Genomic DNA, 18,127 nt, shown 5'->3' with positions numbered 1-18,127 from the left:
GTTATACTAAATACTTGATAAAGTTAGTTTTATATTATGTATTACTAAAAACGATAAATGAAAGTGATTATTTTTTTCTGCAATTTACAGCAAGCAATTTCAAAATAAAATGGCTCACAATGAAGAGACCGTGGCAATTTCTTTTGAATTATCCACTACATTTATTGAAATTGACAGCACCAATAATGAAGTATTCGCACAAGGAGGAGATGACTTGAATGATTTTTTGGATCAATCTCTTGATGGCGAATTTATCGAATGTTTGGAGACCATAGAGTTACAAGAATCATCATTGCAGACTTTTCATGAGGAGATTCCTGATGAGATGATTGAAGAGGAAATTCCTGATGAGGACATGTTACTAGTTCTTTCAAATTTTGAAAATTCAGAAGAATAAATGTATATTTAGAAATCAAAAATTTGGTTGAGACATTATTCATTTTTATTTTTAATTTATGAGGTTGTAGCGAAGTGATTGTAGTGTAAAATGAGACTTATAGTATAGAGTGCAACATTTTTATGTTACATGGTAAGTTTACTCATATTTACTTCCCTTCTCCCACTATATTATCTCCAATGTGTATTTGACATCTCTTCTTCATCTCCGGCCTCCTTTCTCTCACTGTCTGTCTCTGATGCATCTTATCGCTGCCATTTTGTGTAATTATAGAAGAGAGTAAAATAAAATAGTTCGGAACGTGAAAAGGGGGCAAAGTAGAGTACCCCTCACCCCCTAGGCCTTCTCAGGCGGTCCCAAAAGGATCAGTTTCTGTTTTCCTGAGAGATTATGGTATGAGTTCCATATACCACAATAACTTGCATTACAACATGCAAGATATCTATCTCCTATTACCAACTTTTGGAGATATTCGCGCCAAGCGCGAATATCTCCAAAAACTAACACCTGCCCTGAGCAGTTCTTAGCCATGTTATCCAATGGGAGGTGGATAACATGGCTAAGAGCATTAGCTCGGTAATGCATGAATATCGCTGACTTTTTAGCGATATTCATGCATTGCGGCCGTTTTTTATCGCATTTGCGATAAACCTTGATAATAGCAAGGTTTATCTGCGATAATTTCTGACGATGCTTAGCGGTAAAAAATTCGTTGCTAAGCATCGTTAGCGATAAATATCGCTTAACTTTGGTAATATGCACCAACGTCTGTTAACGTTCGATTCGAAGGAAATGAGGAAGTGTTGAAAAACATTGTCTGCGCCATCTTGCCTTTTTTGAAATGCCACACTTTTGTCGTGCACGGCAGCCATTTTAGATGCCTTGACCAGACCCACTCTCTGCACGCTGTTGATCCGTAGTATGGCTCCCCACCCTCGCAAGCATCTTCCCCAGGCACTGGTCACCCCCGCTCTCTGTCCTATGCATCGGCAATAAACCTCCCCCCATCTGCGCTGCTCTTACCTGAGAATCACACTCTGTGCCCGCCCGACACCTCCCTTTCGCCCTATTCACTACCGCACCCTCTGACACTCCTCTTCCTCTGTGTCCGATTGTCCAGGCTATCAGCTAGCCCTGCAGATGTAGTTTATGGCCCCAGCTGTAAAGAATCACCCCTCTTCAAAGGAGTTATAGTAGATCAAGGCCCACACCCGATGAGATCCGTCAAACCACACGCGTTCCTACTATCTGAAAACCATCCTGTATTGTGATTGGGGAGGGGACCGAGCCTGAAGCGGAAGATTCCAGGGATGACTCTTTGTACATCAAAGTTTTTACAATTATGTGTCACATTAAAAATATATAGCACTCCAACAAAGTAGTAGGAATATAAAACTTTAATAACTTATAAATATATACAACAAAACAAAAACAGTAAAAACATTTAAACAATGAAGAGACCGTGGCAATTTCTTTTGAATTATCCACTACATTTAATGAAATTATCTCTTGATGGCGAATTTATCGAATGTTTGGAGACCATAGAGTTACAAGAATCATCATTGCAGAGTTTTCATGAGGAGATTCCTGATGAGATGATTGAAGAGGAAATTCCTGATGAGGACATGTTACTAGTTCTTTCAAATTATGAAAATTCAGAAGATGTTGCCTGGGGGTGGGTCGTCAGTAGCGGTCTGTTGTGCGAATAGTTCCAAGGCAGCAGAACGCGCTGAAATCTAGATGGCACGAAGGTGATGTCTAGTAAGTTGCCGCCCAGCAAATAACGGCGTGGGGCGCCGCGGGGGGGGGGGAGGCAGTCCAAAGTTCCGTTAAAAGGGCAAAGGAAAGGATCGGTGGTTTGAACCATCAGTCAAAAAGGGGAGGGGGTGCAACAATTTTTCCTACCGGGTCACACCGTGCTTTCACCGGAACTGAGGTCTGCAGGATTCTAGTCATTCAAACTGAGGCTGGCGCCAGCATGGGAGCGCCGACGTCCCGCGGCTACAGGTTCGTCACTCCACGGGCGATCATGGCAGTCATTCCCCATCGGGGGTGTCTGCGGGGGTCGGGGACTCCCGCGGCTCCTCTAGAATCTTCAAGGTCGTGGAGGACTACGGTGGTGGAGTCAACCAGTGACCGGGCCATTTCTTTATGCTGGGCCCGCTCTTGCCAGGTCGACCGCCATTTTGAGAGTTCGGTAGCTACTGGCGATCGCGGGGTCAAATGAGCGGACGGGCTCCACCCTGCCGGGCGAGACGTTGCAGCATCGCCACAGTGGAAGAACCCTTTTCCGGGCACCTGGAGCGCTGAGGGTGCAGCTGGGAAGCCTCCACCTGGGGAGGCGGGAGAGGCCTGTTCGCACCGTCTCTCCCACCCAGTGCACCCCACGGCGTCTCGCTTGACATTTGTTATGGCCGGACCAGGCGATGAGTACGAGGGGGGGGGTCGGAGGCATGTGCAAGACATCCCCCCCAGTGTTGTCGCAGCCATTATAAAAGAAAGAAGAAATGTCCCGTCCGTCTTTGGGCCGGACCTCCGGTGGATGGCGGCCGGACGCCCTTTGCTCTGGCCCCATGAACGGGTTCCTTGGCTCATCGGCTGCAGCCGGATCCCGTCGGCCCCAGCCCCCGGCCGTTGGTGGCCGGACCGGGAGAGAGAGTGGGGGGACAACCTGCAACTCTCAAGTGCCACCGCGGCCGGACTGGGAGAGAGAGGGGAGGGTCGAGGACATAGACATTCCCCCCCCTGCAACTCTCCAGTGTTGTCAATCCCCTGGCCGGGTCCCGCTGGCCTCGGCCTTTCCTCCGGCTACACCCTACGTGATGATCTTCTGCCGACGGTTGGCAGCAGGACCCGCCTTATATGTGTTGCTTCCGGCTGGGCGTAGCCGGAAACCTGTTGCACTTTGGAAGTTTCCAGAATGGGGCGGATGTCTGCTGACTTGTATCTTTCCCAGTTTGCCGTTATTTGGCCGTGGCAGGCGGTGGGACAGACACGTTTTGGGGCAGTGAGGGGCGATGAAGCCTCGTTGCCTTGTGGCCGTTGCAATGTCACACTTGGTTTCTCTTACTGTTTTCAGGTTTCTTATTACGGGCTTACTTCTAACGTTTCTTGTTTCTAGGACAATAATAGGTTTTATCATTACGTATTGTTATCGTTTCTTTGTTTGTTATTTAATAAAAAGTTCATTAGTGGCCTACTGATTTTCGTTTTCCTATTCCTTTCTTTCCAGGTTGTTTCATGCTAAAGTTTCTGTTAACAGGATACAGTGATCACTTCGTTATTATTGCATATGTCCTTTTCACTAGGGATGCTCTCTGGTCGGGCCAGATGACCTATCTCTAGTAAATGGTCCGGGTGAAACAGGTGCATCAATCAGTGGGGAGTAGATAGGCATGACAGATTACAACGGGGGAGAAAGGTCCGCATTACCTACCCTTTCACTACTTGCAAAGATTTTCCTACGTTTATTTGCAAACAGGGAATACCTCCAAAAAGAACCAATTCCCAAACAGTCAATGTTCGGGCAAACAATCAATCAATGAGGAACGAAATAGGCACGACGTGTTAAAGGTTTGCGTTACCTACCCTTCACTATCTGCAAAGGGAGAGAGAATATTCCTATTCTTCCTCGTTTGCAGGCAGAGAAGATCCTTAAGAGAACCAACTTCGAACAATTCAATGCTCGATTCAAACAATCAACAAGGGGTACTGTGAACACAAATGAACGCCGCTTATGTACATACACATTGCTATTTTCAACAGGTTGTTCCTAATGTTTCTATTTTAGCGAGGTCAAAAAGAGATCCCATTAGTGGCCTACTGATTTTGCTCGATTCCTTTTGTTTTTTTACACAATTTTTCGCTATCTGCAAAGACTAAACAGAGTATTGCGACTCTGTGCTTGTTTGTAAATAGAGAATGAACCAAAGAGAACAATCAATCAAATGGAGAGAGAAGCAGGCACGACGGATTACAATGGGGGCAAAGGCCTGCGTTAACTACCCTTCACTATCTGCAAAGAGAGAGTACTCCTAATAGAAATGAGGGGGGGGCAGCATTCAAAGCAGATCAGTGTGCATAAACACGAAAATGTTTTTACTTACCACGTACTTGACATTCGACAGCTTATGATATTTGCTATTAAAAAACCATTGAAATTCACTGAAAAAACCATAGGTTATAGACCATATATAGTTAGGAATTAGCATTTACAAAACCTTGAAAATTCACTGAAAAAACCATAGGTTATAGACCATATATAGTTAGGAATTAGCATTTACAAAACCTTGAAAATTCCCTGAAAAAACCATAGGTTATAGACCATATATCGTTAGGAATTAGCATTTAAAAAACCTTATTTTACTCACACAAAACCATTGAAATTCCATATATAGTTAGTTGCACTAACTATATATCGCGCACCTGCAATCCACTGCTGATGATGTCACATATTACATCATTCATGACATGGTCAGTGACATCACTGATGACATCACTGATGACATCTCAAATGACATCACTGATGACATCACTGATGACATCTCATTTGACATCAATGACCACATCACTGATGATATCATTCATGTGACAATACAATGCATCTCCTCACACTTTAATATAACCTCTGTTACACCCAGTGTTAAATACAGAGTATAATTTTTGAAACCATTGACACACCAATACTAGTTACTACATACGCACACACTGATTCCTACGTCTACACACACATTCACTCATTCACCCATACAATCATTCATACATACACTCACTCATCTTTACAACACTATCATATGCACTCATACACCTATACAGACACTCACACTCTGCCACTCATCCATGGAGTTACTCACACACCTAGTCAGTCCTGTAAAGAATCAATCACACTTCCATTTTCTATTTTTTCCATTTTCCATTTAAACATAGAGTACCTTACATTTTCAAACATATACTAACACATACTTACTCTCTTATACAATCATTGATACAAGTACACATTGATCTGTACAGAGTCACACATCTCCCAGCCAGCCACACACACACTCAGTCTCCCATACAAATACTTGGACAATCAATCAATAACCCATATAGTTACTCATATAGCTACTGATCAACACATGCAGCAGTTTACAGAACAACAGACATAATGATGCACAAATTAAGACAGTTTAGTCACTAACCCATGCACTCAGTGAGACACATTTAATCACTCACTCATACAGTCAGTCACGCACCTAAATCCTTCATCCAGACACTTATACATCTACTCATTCTTCAATATGTAAAACATATTTAAACTTTACAGAAACACACAGTCAATGGATGATGTCATCAGTGATGTCATCAGTGATGTCATTTGAGATGTCATCAGTGATGTCATCAGTGATGTCACTGACCATGTCATGAATGATGTAATATGTGACATCATCAGCAGTGGATTGCGGGTGCGCGATATATAGTTAGTGCAACTAACTATATATGGAATTTCAATGGTTTTGTGTGAGTAAAATAAGGTTTTTTAAATGCTAATTCCTAACGATATATGGTCTATAACCTATATAATGAATCATTTTTGTTCCCCCCCCAAAAAAAACAAAAATTATATAAAATCGTTCAAAAAATACAAAAAAAGTAAAAAAAATTCAGAAAAATAATAAAAAAAATATAAAACAACAAAAACAATAAAAAAAAAGTTCTTTTCAGAACTACCTCCCCTTTATAAAAAAAATTCTAGAATGTTTAGCACTCTGGCAACCTCTATTTCTTTTGGTTCGCTTCCCGGTTCGCTCGCCGGTACGTGAACCGGAAGCGAACCAAAAAAAAAAATAAAAAAAAAAGAAGAGTAAGTATAAGGGAAGGAAACAGAGAGTAATGTTAAAAGAAAGACAGCTATAGGGAGTAAACCAGAGTTACTGTTTAATAGATCTATTTACCGAAGAAAAGATGGAAGAGGGTATAATTGTGAAAAACAAAATAGATAAGGAAGTGAAAGAAAAAAAGGAGAGTAGAAGAATAATAAACAAGAGTTTCTTAGAGAATGTGAGTGAATGTTCAAAATAAGATTAAAACATGTGGAATAACAGAGAGAAAAAACAGAAAGCAGAAAAGAAGAAGTAACAGAAAAGGAATGATTGAAACAGCAAAGAAATGTAAATAACATAGGGGCATATTATCAACATAGGCGATAAAATTATCGCTGCTTTTATCGGCAGAAATCTGCCGCTAAAGCCGCTTTTGCGGCAGAAAACTGCCGCTAAAGCCGCTTTTGCGGCAGTTTTCTGCCGATAATCACTGCTTTTATCGGCAGAAATCTGCCGCTAAAGCCGCTTTTGTGGCAGAAAACTGCCGCTAAAGCCGCTTTTGCAGCAGTTTTCTGCCGATAAAAGCAGCGATAATTTTATTGCCTGTGTTGATAATATGCCCCTTAGTGTGCTTGAACTACAGGGAGAAAGCATAATGAACAAGTAGTGAAAGAGTGATCAGTCAGAGACAGTGAGAGTAATAGAGACGGAGTGAGTGAAGAAGAGTGAGGAACTATGAGAACAGAGGGACTGAGAAAAGGAGTGGAAGGAGTAGAGTAAGTAAGTAATAGAGAAAGGAATGAGGGAAGTAGCAAAGGCAGGAAACTGAGGGTTAAAGAAATAAAGCAGTGGAACTAATAGAAGTTAAATGTGATAGAAAAGTAATGAAAAGAGTACAAAACATTTACCTTATAATTGTCGTTAACTTAGTCACTTGTTATTTTTATACTTTAAATCTGAGAAAGAAAAATATTAAAACATGTATTTAGGGAGGCGGGTCCAAGATGGCGGAGTGAGGATCTGCTGTGAGCAAGCTCGGCCAGGGGCTTCTCTAACTATCCCTACTGAGTGATTCGATATGGCGACACGGCGTTCATGACTGGGCGGTAGTGCTGCAGGTGATACACTTCTCTTCCAAGGGGGAGAAAAAAACAGAAAGACAGCGAAGTTCAGAAGAAAGTGTGGAGGTGGGAAGCGAGGCGCTCTGTGTGGAAAAGTACTTACAGCGCAACCTACGAGGTTCACTACAAGACACGCTGCTGATGCTTATCGCTACTGCCACTGCTGAGCTTCTCCGACGGACGATTTGCGGTCTGCTTAGGGAATCCGGGCTCGGCTGGTCGGGGCTTTACTCCCGCATTGCCAACACCTGGCGGAGGAAGGGGATGTCTACGAAGAGGTTCCCGCGGACTACACGAAAACACCCAGCTGGAGACGCGGGTGCTACGGGTGCTTTACCTCTCTTGCCGGTTGTGGCTGTGGCTCTCCCTCCGGTCGCACAAACATCTAAAATTAATGCCCAAACGACCTCAGATGCGACCTCAGACGCTCCAGGAACTGTCTTACTGGAGAATGCTAAAGGAGGCACGGCGAAAGTAGTCGGTGTGGGGAAAAAAAACGAAAACCGGCAACCTGCTATCGCTGAAGCGCTTACAGCCGCCTCTGAGTTGCCAGATGATCAGCGACAGAACAGTATGGACTCAGACCCAGAGAACCAGGTACAGAACTCCCCTAACCTACCCCCTGATGTGCTCTTAAAAAAGGCTAACCAGAATGCTGCAAGGTTGCTGGCTAAAACTAAAACTAAGCTATTGGGAAAAGCAGGAGGGGGAGATGTGGGGGGAGACCCTACAAGTGCAAGTGCAAATCTGGGCCCAGAGACCGAGAACAGGAACGAGGCTGCTAACGCAGAGGGGCAGAGTGACAGCATATCTATGCCTAAAAAAACTGCACCTCCGGCGAATAATAATTTATCTGTCTCTACAAAGAAAGACAGAGCAGATGCAGATGGGCCTCAGCTTAATCAGCACACAGAGGGCCGGATATTCTCTGGTGACACTACGGCTCCAACCCCCCCCGCCAAATTAAACACTGCAGTCTTGATGGATAATATAGAAGCAGAAGCAAGGGTGGAACCTGGTGGGCAAGCTGATGGGCTAGCGGAGGCGGAGGTGGCTACGGATCAGACAGAGCAAGGCTCATTCAAAGATATTGAAGACATTGAAGATACTGACGTAGAAATCGAAGATGAATTGGGGGAGAAGGGTGACAAGGGGGTCTATCTGAACAACGCAATAAAAGCACGCACCAAAAAAGGGCGAAAACAGAAAACAAAACCGAAGGCAAAGAAATGCGGCAAAAGTGGTGGCATATCAAACAAATATATGATAAATAACTGTCAGACTTCAATTAAAGCTTTACAGAACCAAAGCCCATTAAGAAGATGGATTGAAGCAAAGGGGCTAGTCAAAAATATGACTCAGAAACTCTCAGGGGGGAGCCCTACAGAACCTATATCCAATAAAGAGACTTTACCTGACACCGCTAGATCCTTTAATTTAGATTCTTGCCCCTCAGATACTACACTAAACTTACCATCTAGTATATTCAACACACCTTACATACCACCGCCCGCTTCTACACTCTTGATGATGTCTGAACCCGAGCCTACCGCGGAATCCTCTACAGAAGAAGATGATATGATACAAACTACTGCAATCTCTACTGCAGCAATAGCAGCCCCCAACACCCTTCCTTCTTCAGAACCTTCTTCTTCCTATACTAATGTGGAGATAAATAAACATATAAGTATTCCTAAACAAAGTTCAAGACAAGAATCAGCCGATCCCACCTCTTTAGATATTATACTGCAACTATTGAGCAACCAACGGGCAGAAGCACAGGAATACTATTTACAACTGAGGGAGGACAATAGCAAAGTTCAATCTACTCTACAAGAACTTACCACTAAGTTCAGGGGGTTCTCGCAAGATATTGAGGAGCTACAACAACGGGTGGTCTCGCTAGAAGAGAACAACTTAGAGACTGCATATGCAACTGATCAACATGAAACTCAGCTTGCTACACTTCAACAAAAAGTTGAAGATTTGGAGAACCGTCAGAGACGCTCTAATCTTAAACTTTTTGGCGTGCCGGAGGGCGCAGAAGGCTCTGACCCGAGGGCGTACTTAGTAGGCTTATTCCAGAAAGCCTTCCCTGATTTAGCAGATTGGGACTGGGACTCACAAATCCAACGAGCCCATCGCCTCCCTCTGATACAGAGAAATAGGGAGAGCCGATTCCCACGCCCCTTTCTAATTTTCTTTGGAAATGTTCTATTACGCCAGGCCATATGGCAGAGGGCCCGCCCTAACACTCCGGTAGTTATTGGTGAGTTCTCAATTTTTGCCCGCTCCGACCTCAGCAAAGAAACAATGGACAGACGATGGATGCTTCGAAAGCTAATAGATCCTATAAAATCCAGCGGAGGTCAGGCATTTCTCCAAGAACCAGCACGGCTCAAAGTTATCAAAGATGGCCATACACACTTTTTTCTTGCAGTCAAAGAAGCAGAGGCTTACTTAGCCGACATTGATACGGGCAAGAACAAGAATAAGAATAAGACTAAGAATTAGTCTAGTCCAATTTACTTACTTCACTTACTTTCTCTTTTGTAACCTAACAACTATTAGAAATCGCGATTATTTAATACTTGGGCCGTGGGGGGGGACGATACATTTGTTCAAATCAGCTAATTTTTTTAAATATTTCTTCCTTTTCTGTAACTTTTGTAACTTTTAAGTAGTCAATGTCAAATGCCCAGGCTATTTTCTATATATACTTGCTGACAAACTCTTAACAGTGCAAGTGGGGGATGAGAGAGACTTCTCTGGGCGACTTGCCACGAAAGCTGCCCTTTCAGCGGCAGCAGATGCAGAGAGATGGTTCTTCCCCGGCCGGGGTAAGAACTAGGGGGGTGGGGGGCTGGAGGGTGGGAGTCTCCGCAACATGGGGGGTTGAGGGTGGGAGGGGAAAAATTATGAAAACTTGTCTGCAGGCTGAGAGGAATGAGGGGTTGGTCGCATACTATGAAGCCAGAATTCTTTTGTACGCCAATAATACTAAAAATATGCGATATATGAGGCTATGTGGATATCATGAAATCTACTTTGGAAAATTCAAGACATGCTTACAATTTAAGGGATTAATCTTTTGTATCTTTTAGATGTATGAAATAAAATACTTAGCTTGGAACGTAGCCGGGCTCAATAGCAAGAACAAAAGGTGCTTGGTTAAAGAGGAATTGAAAATGCATAACCCCCATATTATTTTATTATCTGAAACACACATTGCGGGGAAGGATAAAAAACTCCTTAAACATCTGGGGTACGACATCATAGTTTGTTCTGCTTTTGGACAATCCACAAGAGGGGTTGCCATACTCAAAGACATGCGATTTCGGGCCGAGACAATACAGACTTTTTGTGGTAAAGATGGCAGATGGGCAATAGCGCAGATAAGCTGCAAAAATGTTAAATACGTTTTATGTGTGGTCTATGGCTGCAATATAGATGAGCCTAGTCTCTTCGACCATTTGTATGTTAAACTTTTGGGCTTGGAGGGAGAACTTATCATTATGGGGGATTTTAATTGCGTCATGGATTACAGAATTGATACAACTAGCTCTGGGCAATATCAAAGGATGCATAAAACTAGATCATCTATCCTGGATTTATGCCGCATACACAACATCAAAGACGCTTGGCGACATTTAAATGCTAATAATCCTGGATATACATATTATTCCGCCCCTCATAAAATATGCTCTAGGCTCGACATGGCATTAGCAAGCGAAAATTTATTGGAAAACAGTTCTATGGCTCTATGCCCTCGAATATCATCGGACCATAATGCAATATTATTGACAATCAAAACAATAAATACTAGAACTACCCCCAGACCATTCTCCTTCCCGAGACATTTGATTTCAGATACATCCTTTATGACGCAATTAAAATCACACCTTACTGAATTTATAGGCATAAATATCAACTCAGCCTCACCTGATATGGTTTGGGATGCTTGTAAGGCAAGCATTAGGGGTTTCACTCAGGCTTATATAATTAGGCAAAATTATGAAAACAAAAAAAATAACGACCAATTGCTGACTAAAATAATAGCTTTAGAAGAACAACTATCATTAGCACTTCGGTATAATATAGCAAAAAGCATAGAAATCGGCCTTGAACTCTGCTCAATTAAAAATAAAATGAAGTCAAAATTTATTCAGAAAAGCACAAATAGCTTGCATAAATTTAAAATAACACAATATGAGGGGGGTGACAAAATCGGGAAAATGTTGGCCTACAAAGTTGCTGAGGACAGAGCTAACTCTACTATTACAAGTATACGGGGGGCTGGCAATAACATTTTTACTCAACCTCAAGATATTTTAGAACAATTCGCCGACTTCTATAGAAATTTATATACCCCAGAAGTGGACTATAACTTAGACGACATATATAAATATGTGGAGGAGCACACTGGGGACACGCAGAATTGCCCAGAGATAGACTCACTGTCTGAGGACATAACAATGGCTGAATTGCATCTAGCGATAGCTTTACTACCCGCAGGAAAAGCGGCGGGCGAGGACACCATACCCCTAGAAATATATAAATTCTGCCTAGAAGAGCTTGAACAACTACTGTTGAAAGTCGTACAATTTGTAGGCCTAGAAGGAAAGACACCTAGGTCATGGAATAGGGCAAAAATAATATTTTTTTTGAAAAAAGATAAACCGAAGGAAGAGAGAGGGTCATATCGCCCCATTTCTTTAATAAATACAGACGCAAAAATCTTTGCTAAAATTTTAGCTTTAAGACTGGCTCCTATTATGCCCCAAATCATTAACCCACAACAGCATGGTTTCATAACTGGTAGGGACACTACTATACATGCTAATATGGCAATAACTGCATTAGATGTAGCAGAGACAGAATCCACCCCACGTGGCATAATTCTATTAGATGCTGAAAAAGCTTTTGACCGAGAGGGGTGGGACTTTCTCTGGTGCATACTGTTTAGGATAGGGTTTAAAGGACAATTTCTGCGGAGCATTCAAGCATTGTTCCGAACTAACGACCCCAACTACTACAAAAGGGTTAGATTTAAAACTATAAGAGACTTAATAAAGATTTGGGGTAACATACTTTCTTTTTGCAACACCAGCTTTTTTCACCCATAGCTCCCGCTTTGGGGCAATCCGGGCCTACCAAATATTTTTTCTGACATTAATACTCGCTGCTGGCTAAGATCGGGTATCACGGTTCTAGGGGATTTTTACGGAACACAATGTTTTTTAGATTTCAATACCCTCAAATTATTATATAATCTATCTGAAAATATGAGATATAAACATCTACAGATACACAACTACTTGATTAATAAAAAACAAATATTGGAGGTCACTGAATGTGATATCTGGACATGTCTATACTCATCCAAAAATAAATCCACAATAAGCGAAGCATACAGGCTTTTTGTTGGATTTAAATCAAATGACTGTATTAAATTGGCTGACAAATGGAGCAGAATGCTGGGGTCAAATATAAGACCGAAATAGATAGAGAGTTCTTTAATAAATAACAATAAACGAGTACGATCATCAAGTCTCAGATTACAACCATTTAGACCAACCTGTATGCTGTACTACACCCCGGAAAGAATCTCAAAATGGCCATCTAATAACATCCACAGTGATCGTACAAAATGTCCTAAATGCTCTGCCGAAGCAGCTGATTTAGTACATATCTTATTTTCTTGCCCGAATCTTAAAACTTTCTGGCATGACGTTGAAAAAGTTCTTAAACTGAAACATATTCAGCTGCCTACATTTACGGCCACTTCTGTTTTGTTAGACACTTACTCTGTATCTTTTCCACAAGCCGCTTTGGCCACGATATTATTGTCCTGTGCTAAGCTAACTTTGGCCAGAGCTTGGATTAGTCCAGAAACACCTAAGGTCTGGGACTGGTGGGCCCTGGTAATCGAGATATACTCAATGGAATTAGCTTTAGCTAAGATCAGGGGCTTACAGAGATTGAAAAAGCATGAAAAAATTTGGGGTACTTTTATAGACTGATGATGCTTCACTTTATTCTTTTTTTTAATTTTTTTTTTTTTCTTGCGATATAGGGGAGGGGTGTAGAAAATAGGTCGAACTATACAATTTGCTTCAGCGTTGAAAATAAATTGATATTATCTTCTGGCTCATCTATCCTCCAAATAACATTTCATGATTTAGCTATATTTGCTTATGCTTTATATGGAAATAATTTATATATGTTAAAATTAATCATTTATGCCTTAATGTACTTATTCCTTGTACGCCTGCAAACAATAAAAACATTTAAAAAAAAAAAAACATGTATTTAAAAATTAGAAAAGACAAGGGAAAAGATTGAAGGACAAACAGTTTTTCAACAACTTTGACACTTACAGAAGCCTCTGCTTCTCCATGCCCCCTACACAGTCCTAAATATATACATTTTAAACTAACAGTATCTTGTTGCAGATGAAGTGAGGCCTATCTTGCAACATGGTGCATCTTTTGCATCACTGCTGCATCACATAAGTGACGCAACAGCGGCACAAAAGAGGCGCACGGCCATCATAAATCTGCCCCTAACATTTTAAATGATTGATTCAGGATGCCGATAAGGTGTGGCCTATCCAGGGGTTTGTTTGAGGTGAGGCCTACTCAGGGTTACAGATGAAATTTAGGCTTGTTGAAGAGTACAGAGGAGATAATACATGTGCAGGCCTACCAATGAAGTGAGTCATGTCCACTGCACTCTTGAACAAAGGCCAGACCTCTTCTGTGTCCCTGGACAGGCCTAAACCCCATCTGCACAATGTGATTCATAATGTTAGGAAACACAGGTGATGTAATTGAAAAATGTGGAATTCTTTTCCTCATTTCACAATCACATCACCTGTGTTTCCTTTGCTTAGGTATCTCATTGTGCAGATGGAGTCTAGCATATCAAAGACTACGCAGAAGGTGAGCACTGTATGGAACAATTTTGACATTTACAGAAGATTCAGCTTCTCCATGCCCCTTACACAGTCCTAAATGTTTACAGTTTAAACTGACGGTATCTTGTTGGAGATGAAGTGAGGCCTATCTTGCAACATGGTGCATCTTTTGCATCACTGCTGCATCACAAAAGTGACGCAACAGCGGCACAAAAGAGGCGCACGGCCATCATAAATCTGCCCCTAACATTTTAAATGATTGATTCAGGATGACGATAAGGTGTGGACTATCCAGAGGTTTGTTTGAGGTGAGGCCTACTCAGGGTTGCAGATGAAATTTAGGCTTGTTGAAGAGTACAGAGGAGATAATACATTAGCTGGCATACCAATGAAGTGAGTCATGTCCACTGCACTCTTGAACAAAGGCCAGACCTCTTCTGTGTCCCTGGACAAGCCTAAACCTCATCTGCACAATGTGATTCGTAATGTTAGGAAACACAGGTAATGTAATTGAAAAACGTGCAATTTTTTTTGCTCATTCCACTATCACATCATCTGTATTCCCTCAGCTTAGGTATCTCATTGTGCAGATGTAGTCTAGCATATCCAAGAGTACGGAGAAGGAGAGGACTGTATGCAACAGAGCAATGTACATTACTCACCTCCCTTGACACTTACAGAAGCCTCAGTTTCTCCATGCCTCCTGCACAGTTCTCAAAGTATATCATAAATACAAAAACTACAGAATTAATTATACATGTTAAATGGTTTATTTTTGCTGTTCTCAGAATGTATCAAATTTCACTTAAAACAGTGAGTTGAAGGTATTCATCATATAACAGCGGGGGGAAAAAAAACACAATCAAAATGATTGTGTTTAAAAAACCCATATAACATAACCAATCAGAAATCAGAACTCCTTAAAAGTAACTTACTTTCCATGACGTCAAAGGATGTCCTATGAACAGCTTATAATCTGTTGTGCTGCTATTATTTTCAACCCGCCACTTTCTGAAAGAAAAGCTCCATCGTTTTGACAAATATGTTACATACAATAAATGACTTCTCGCTCTCTACCGCACATTTCCTCAAGGCCAAATCGTGTAAGAGCCATTTATAACTCTTGGAATTCTTCTAAGCAAATCCCGTCATTTTCTTTTTCCGCAACTTTTAGAAAGAAAACGTTCAAGATCACTTTCACAATCCTGTACTAGTAATATCTCATCCTTCTTGCTCACTCATGTTCCACATTTCCACATTTAACTTTTTACTCTGTACTACACTTATCCTCAAGGCCAAATAGTGTAGGAGCCATTAGAACCTCTTGAAATTCCTCAGAGCAGATCCCGAGATTCTTTCCCTAAAATTATGGTTTTAAAAACACCAGGTAAGAATTTTTAAGGTCAAAAGGCAATTTTTTTTTGAAAGTTAAAACAGAATCATTGCAGAATGACCAGCCGTTTCTAGACTTTAAATAAGCTGTGTAATGTCCTGATGTTATTGAAGGACCGTCATGATATATAATTGCTGCAGTTACAAACGTCCTTCCTGATATTGACAACTGCGAAGCCACAAAATTTTTAATTAAAGTTGTCAATTTTGTTCCATCAGGCCTACATCGTTGGAACGTTAAAATGACATACTGGCCATATGTTCGTATAAATAATGTGGACAGCATTGCTGACTTACATTGGCTACACTCCATGTTGTGATCGGCTGATTTTACTAGCTTATTAAAGGACACTGATTTACTGTCTGGCAAAGTTAAATATATAAATCTTTCTGAGTCTACACTAGTAGTACTTGATACCCTACAGTTCTCGCAGTCATGCTGCCATTGATAAGAAAGGCCAAACAGGTGATCTACATCTACACCTTCATCTTGCAATACATCAAGCATATACATTAAAAACTCCTGACAATCTTGCTGAATATTTTGAGAGAATTGCGTTTGACCTGAACATTTGTCTAACAGATTTCGAATTTCAGACACACTTTCTATTTTTGTTCTATCAGTGCTACATTTCTCTAACACAGAATTCAGCAAGCAGCAAAAACTTTGATCCGAATTGATCACAATCTGTTCTTTTAAAGTTTCTAGAGAAAAGTCAACATTAACCACTACATTAGCATAGCAGTTGACACCAGAACTATTTTCAAATTGAAAACCAACAACATCTTCAACAGAATCCTTTTTCTTTCTGCTTATAATTTCAGGTTCATCGACTTTTCGTCTTTTTGCTACAACCTCCCTACTATTGGTCACATTTCTTTGTTTCCGGCCTACCACACGTTTCTCAAACAAAGGATATTGAGGCAAATGTGGCGCATACTCTCTTCTTAACCTATTGTATTCCTTAACACAATCTAGATCCGCACAAATGTTTGTGACATCACACTCAATCAAGTACAATCCCGATAAAATTCTGACTCGTGACAATGCCACATATGCCATACCCTCCTTGAACACAGAACTGCCAATATTCACCAATGCACTGCCTACACTTAAACCTTGCGATTTATGGATTGTCACCGCATATGCCAAGCAAACAGGAAACTGCTTACGGCGAACATATAAGTCTTTTACAAGCAAAAACCTAGCACAGCAACGACCAATTAGCTGTACTTCCTCAATGCCATCAAATTTAATTTTTAAAAATTCAATTCCATCTCTATTTCTGTATTTCACAAAATCAACAACATTACCCATTGATCCATTTACCAGACCTCTTTCAACATGTAAATTCCCTCTTAAAATTATACGGCAATTTAAGCACTCATTCAGAGTCTTTTCAAAACCTGCAGTTTTAGATATAGTCTTCTCTAATGAATCCAATTTTGATTTCAAATTCTCAGACAAAATAATTGTTGATCCCATATGCTCTACTCTGTCAATAGCTTCCAGTTTCACAATCTCTTGGTTTTCTAAATGCAACATTTTGTTGTTGAAGATGGCACATTCTGCAAGAGTTGGCATCAAACATATTCCACATTTCTTCTCAGTAATTTTCCGAAAAATATTCTCAGGCACAACGTCTTCTTCTGGATACAAATTTGACAGTAATCGTGCATGTAAAGCTTCTTTCCCATGCTCGGTCACTTTTCCGATTCTAACATCTTGTAGAATATTCTTGTAATCTTCATCCTTCGCCTGACGCATATTTTCACGCAGTTCAGCATAATTGAAGTTTAACCATATATTGACGTTGCCAATGCTCCCTAGGCACTTCCTGGTATCTTCATGCGTGAGCATTTTGAACACAGGTTGTCCTTTCACTGGTGTCAGCTGCAGAAGATCACCGAAAACAATGATGTGTTTGCCACCAAATAACACATCATACTCTGTTTTGAGAACTTCTTGCATTCTCAAATGCACAAAGGCAAGCATGACATTGGAAACCATGCTTACTTCGTCAATGATAAGAAGTTTCATTTTCCTCAAGATTCTTGAAACTTCACAACAAGCATCTCCAGATAACTTGTGGTATTGTAATTTGTTATCATGCTCCACTGGCAGCATCAGTAGACGATGCAAAGTAATACCTTTAATGTTATGTGCTGCCAGTCCAGTTGGAGCGGTGACAACACAAGACAACGATGACTCAGTCCTTTTCTGCAAATAACATGAAATTGCTTTAATGAGGAAACTTTTTCCAGTTCCCGCTTCTCCACTCACGTACAGTCGGACAGGCTTCAACGACGTACATGAGCACTCTTTCTTCTCATGACTTAATCCATGATCTATTTGGTTGGTAACTTCGTCATATATTTTCCTCTGCTCAACGTTGAGTTGTCTTTCCAAGTCTTCTAAGTTAACCGCATCCTCCTGAGCATGTGCCATGGCTCTTTCCACTTCAATCATGGCAGTGGCAGCTTCATTTTCGATAAC

The sequence above is a fragment of the Lissotriton helveticus genome, chromosome 1_1 (assembly GCF_964261635.1).
Source record: "Lissotriton helveticus chromosome 1_1, aLisHel1.1, whole genome shotgun sequence".
NCBI lineage: Eukaryota > Metazoa > Chordata > Amphibia > Caudata > Salamandridae > Lissotriton > Lissotriton helveticus.
The sequence above is the reverse complement of the archived record's forward strand: the minus strand, read 5'-3'. Positions refer to the sequence as shown.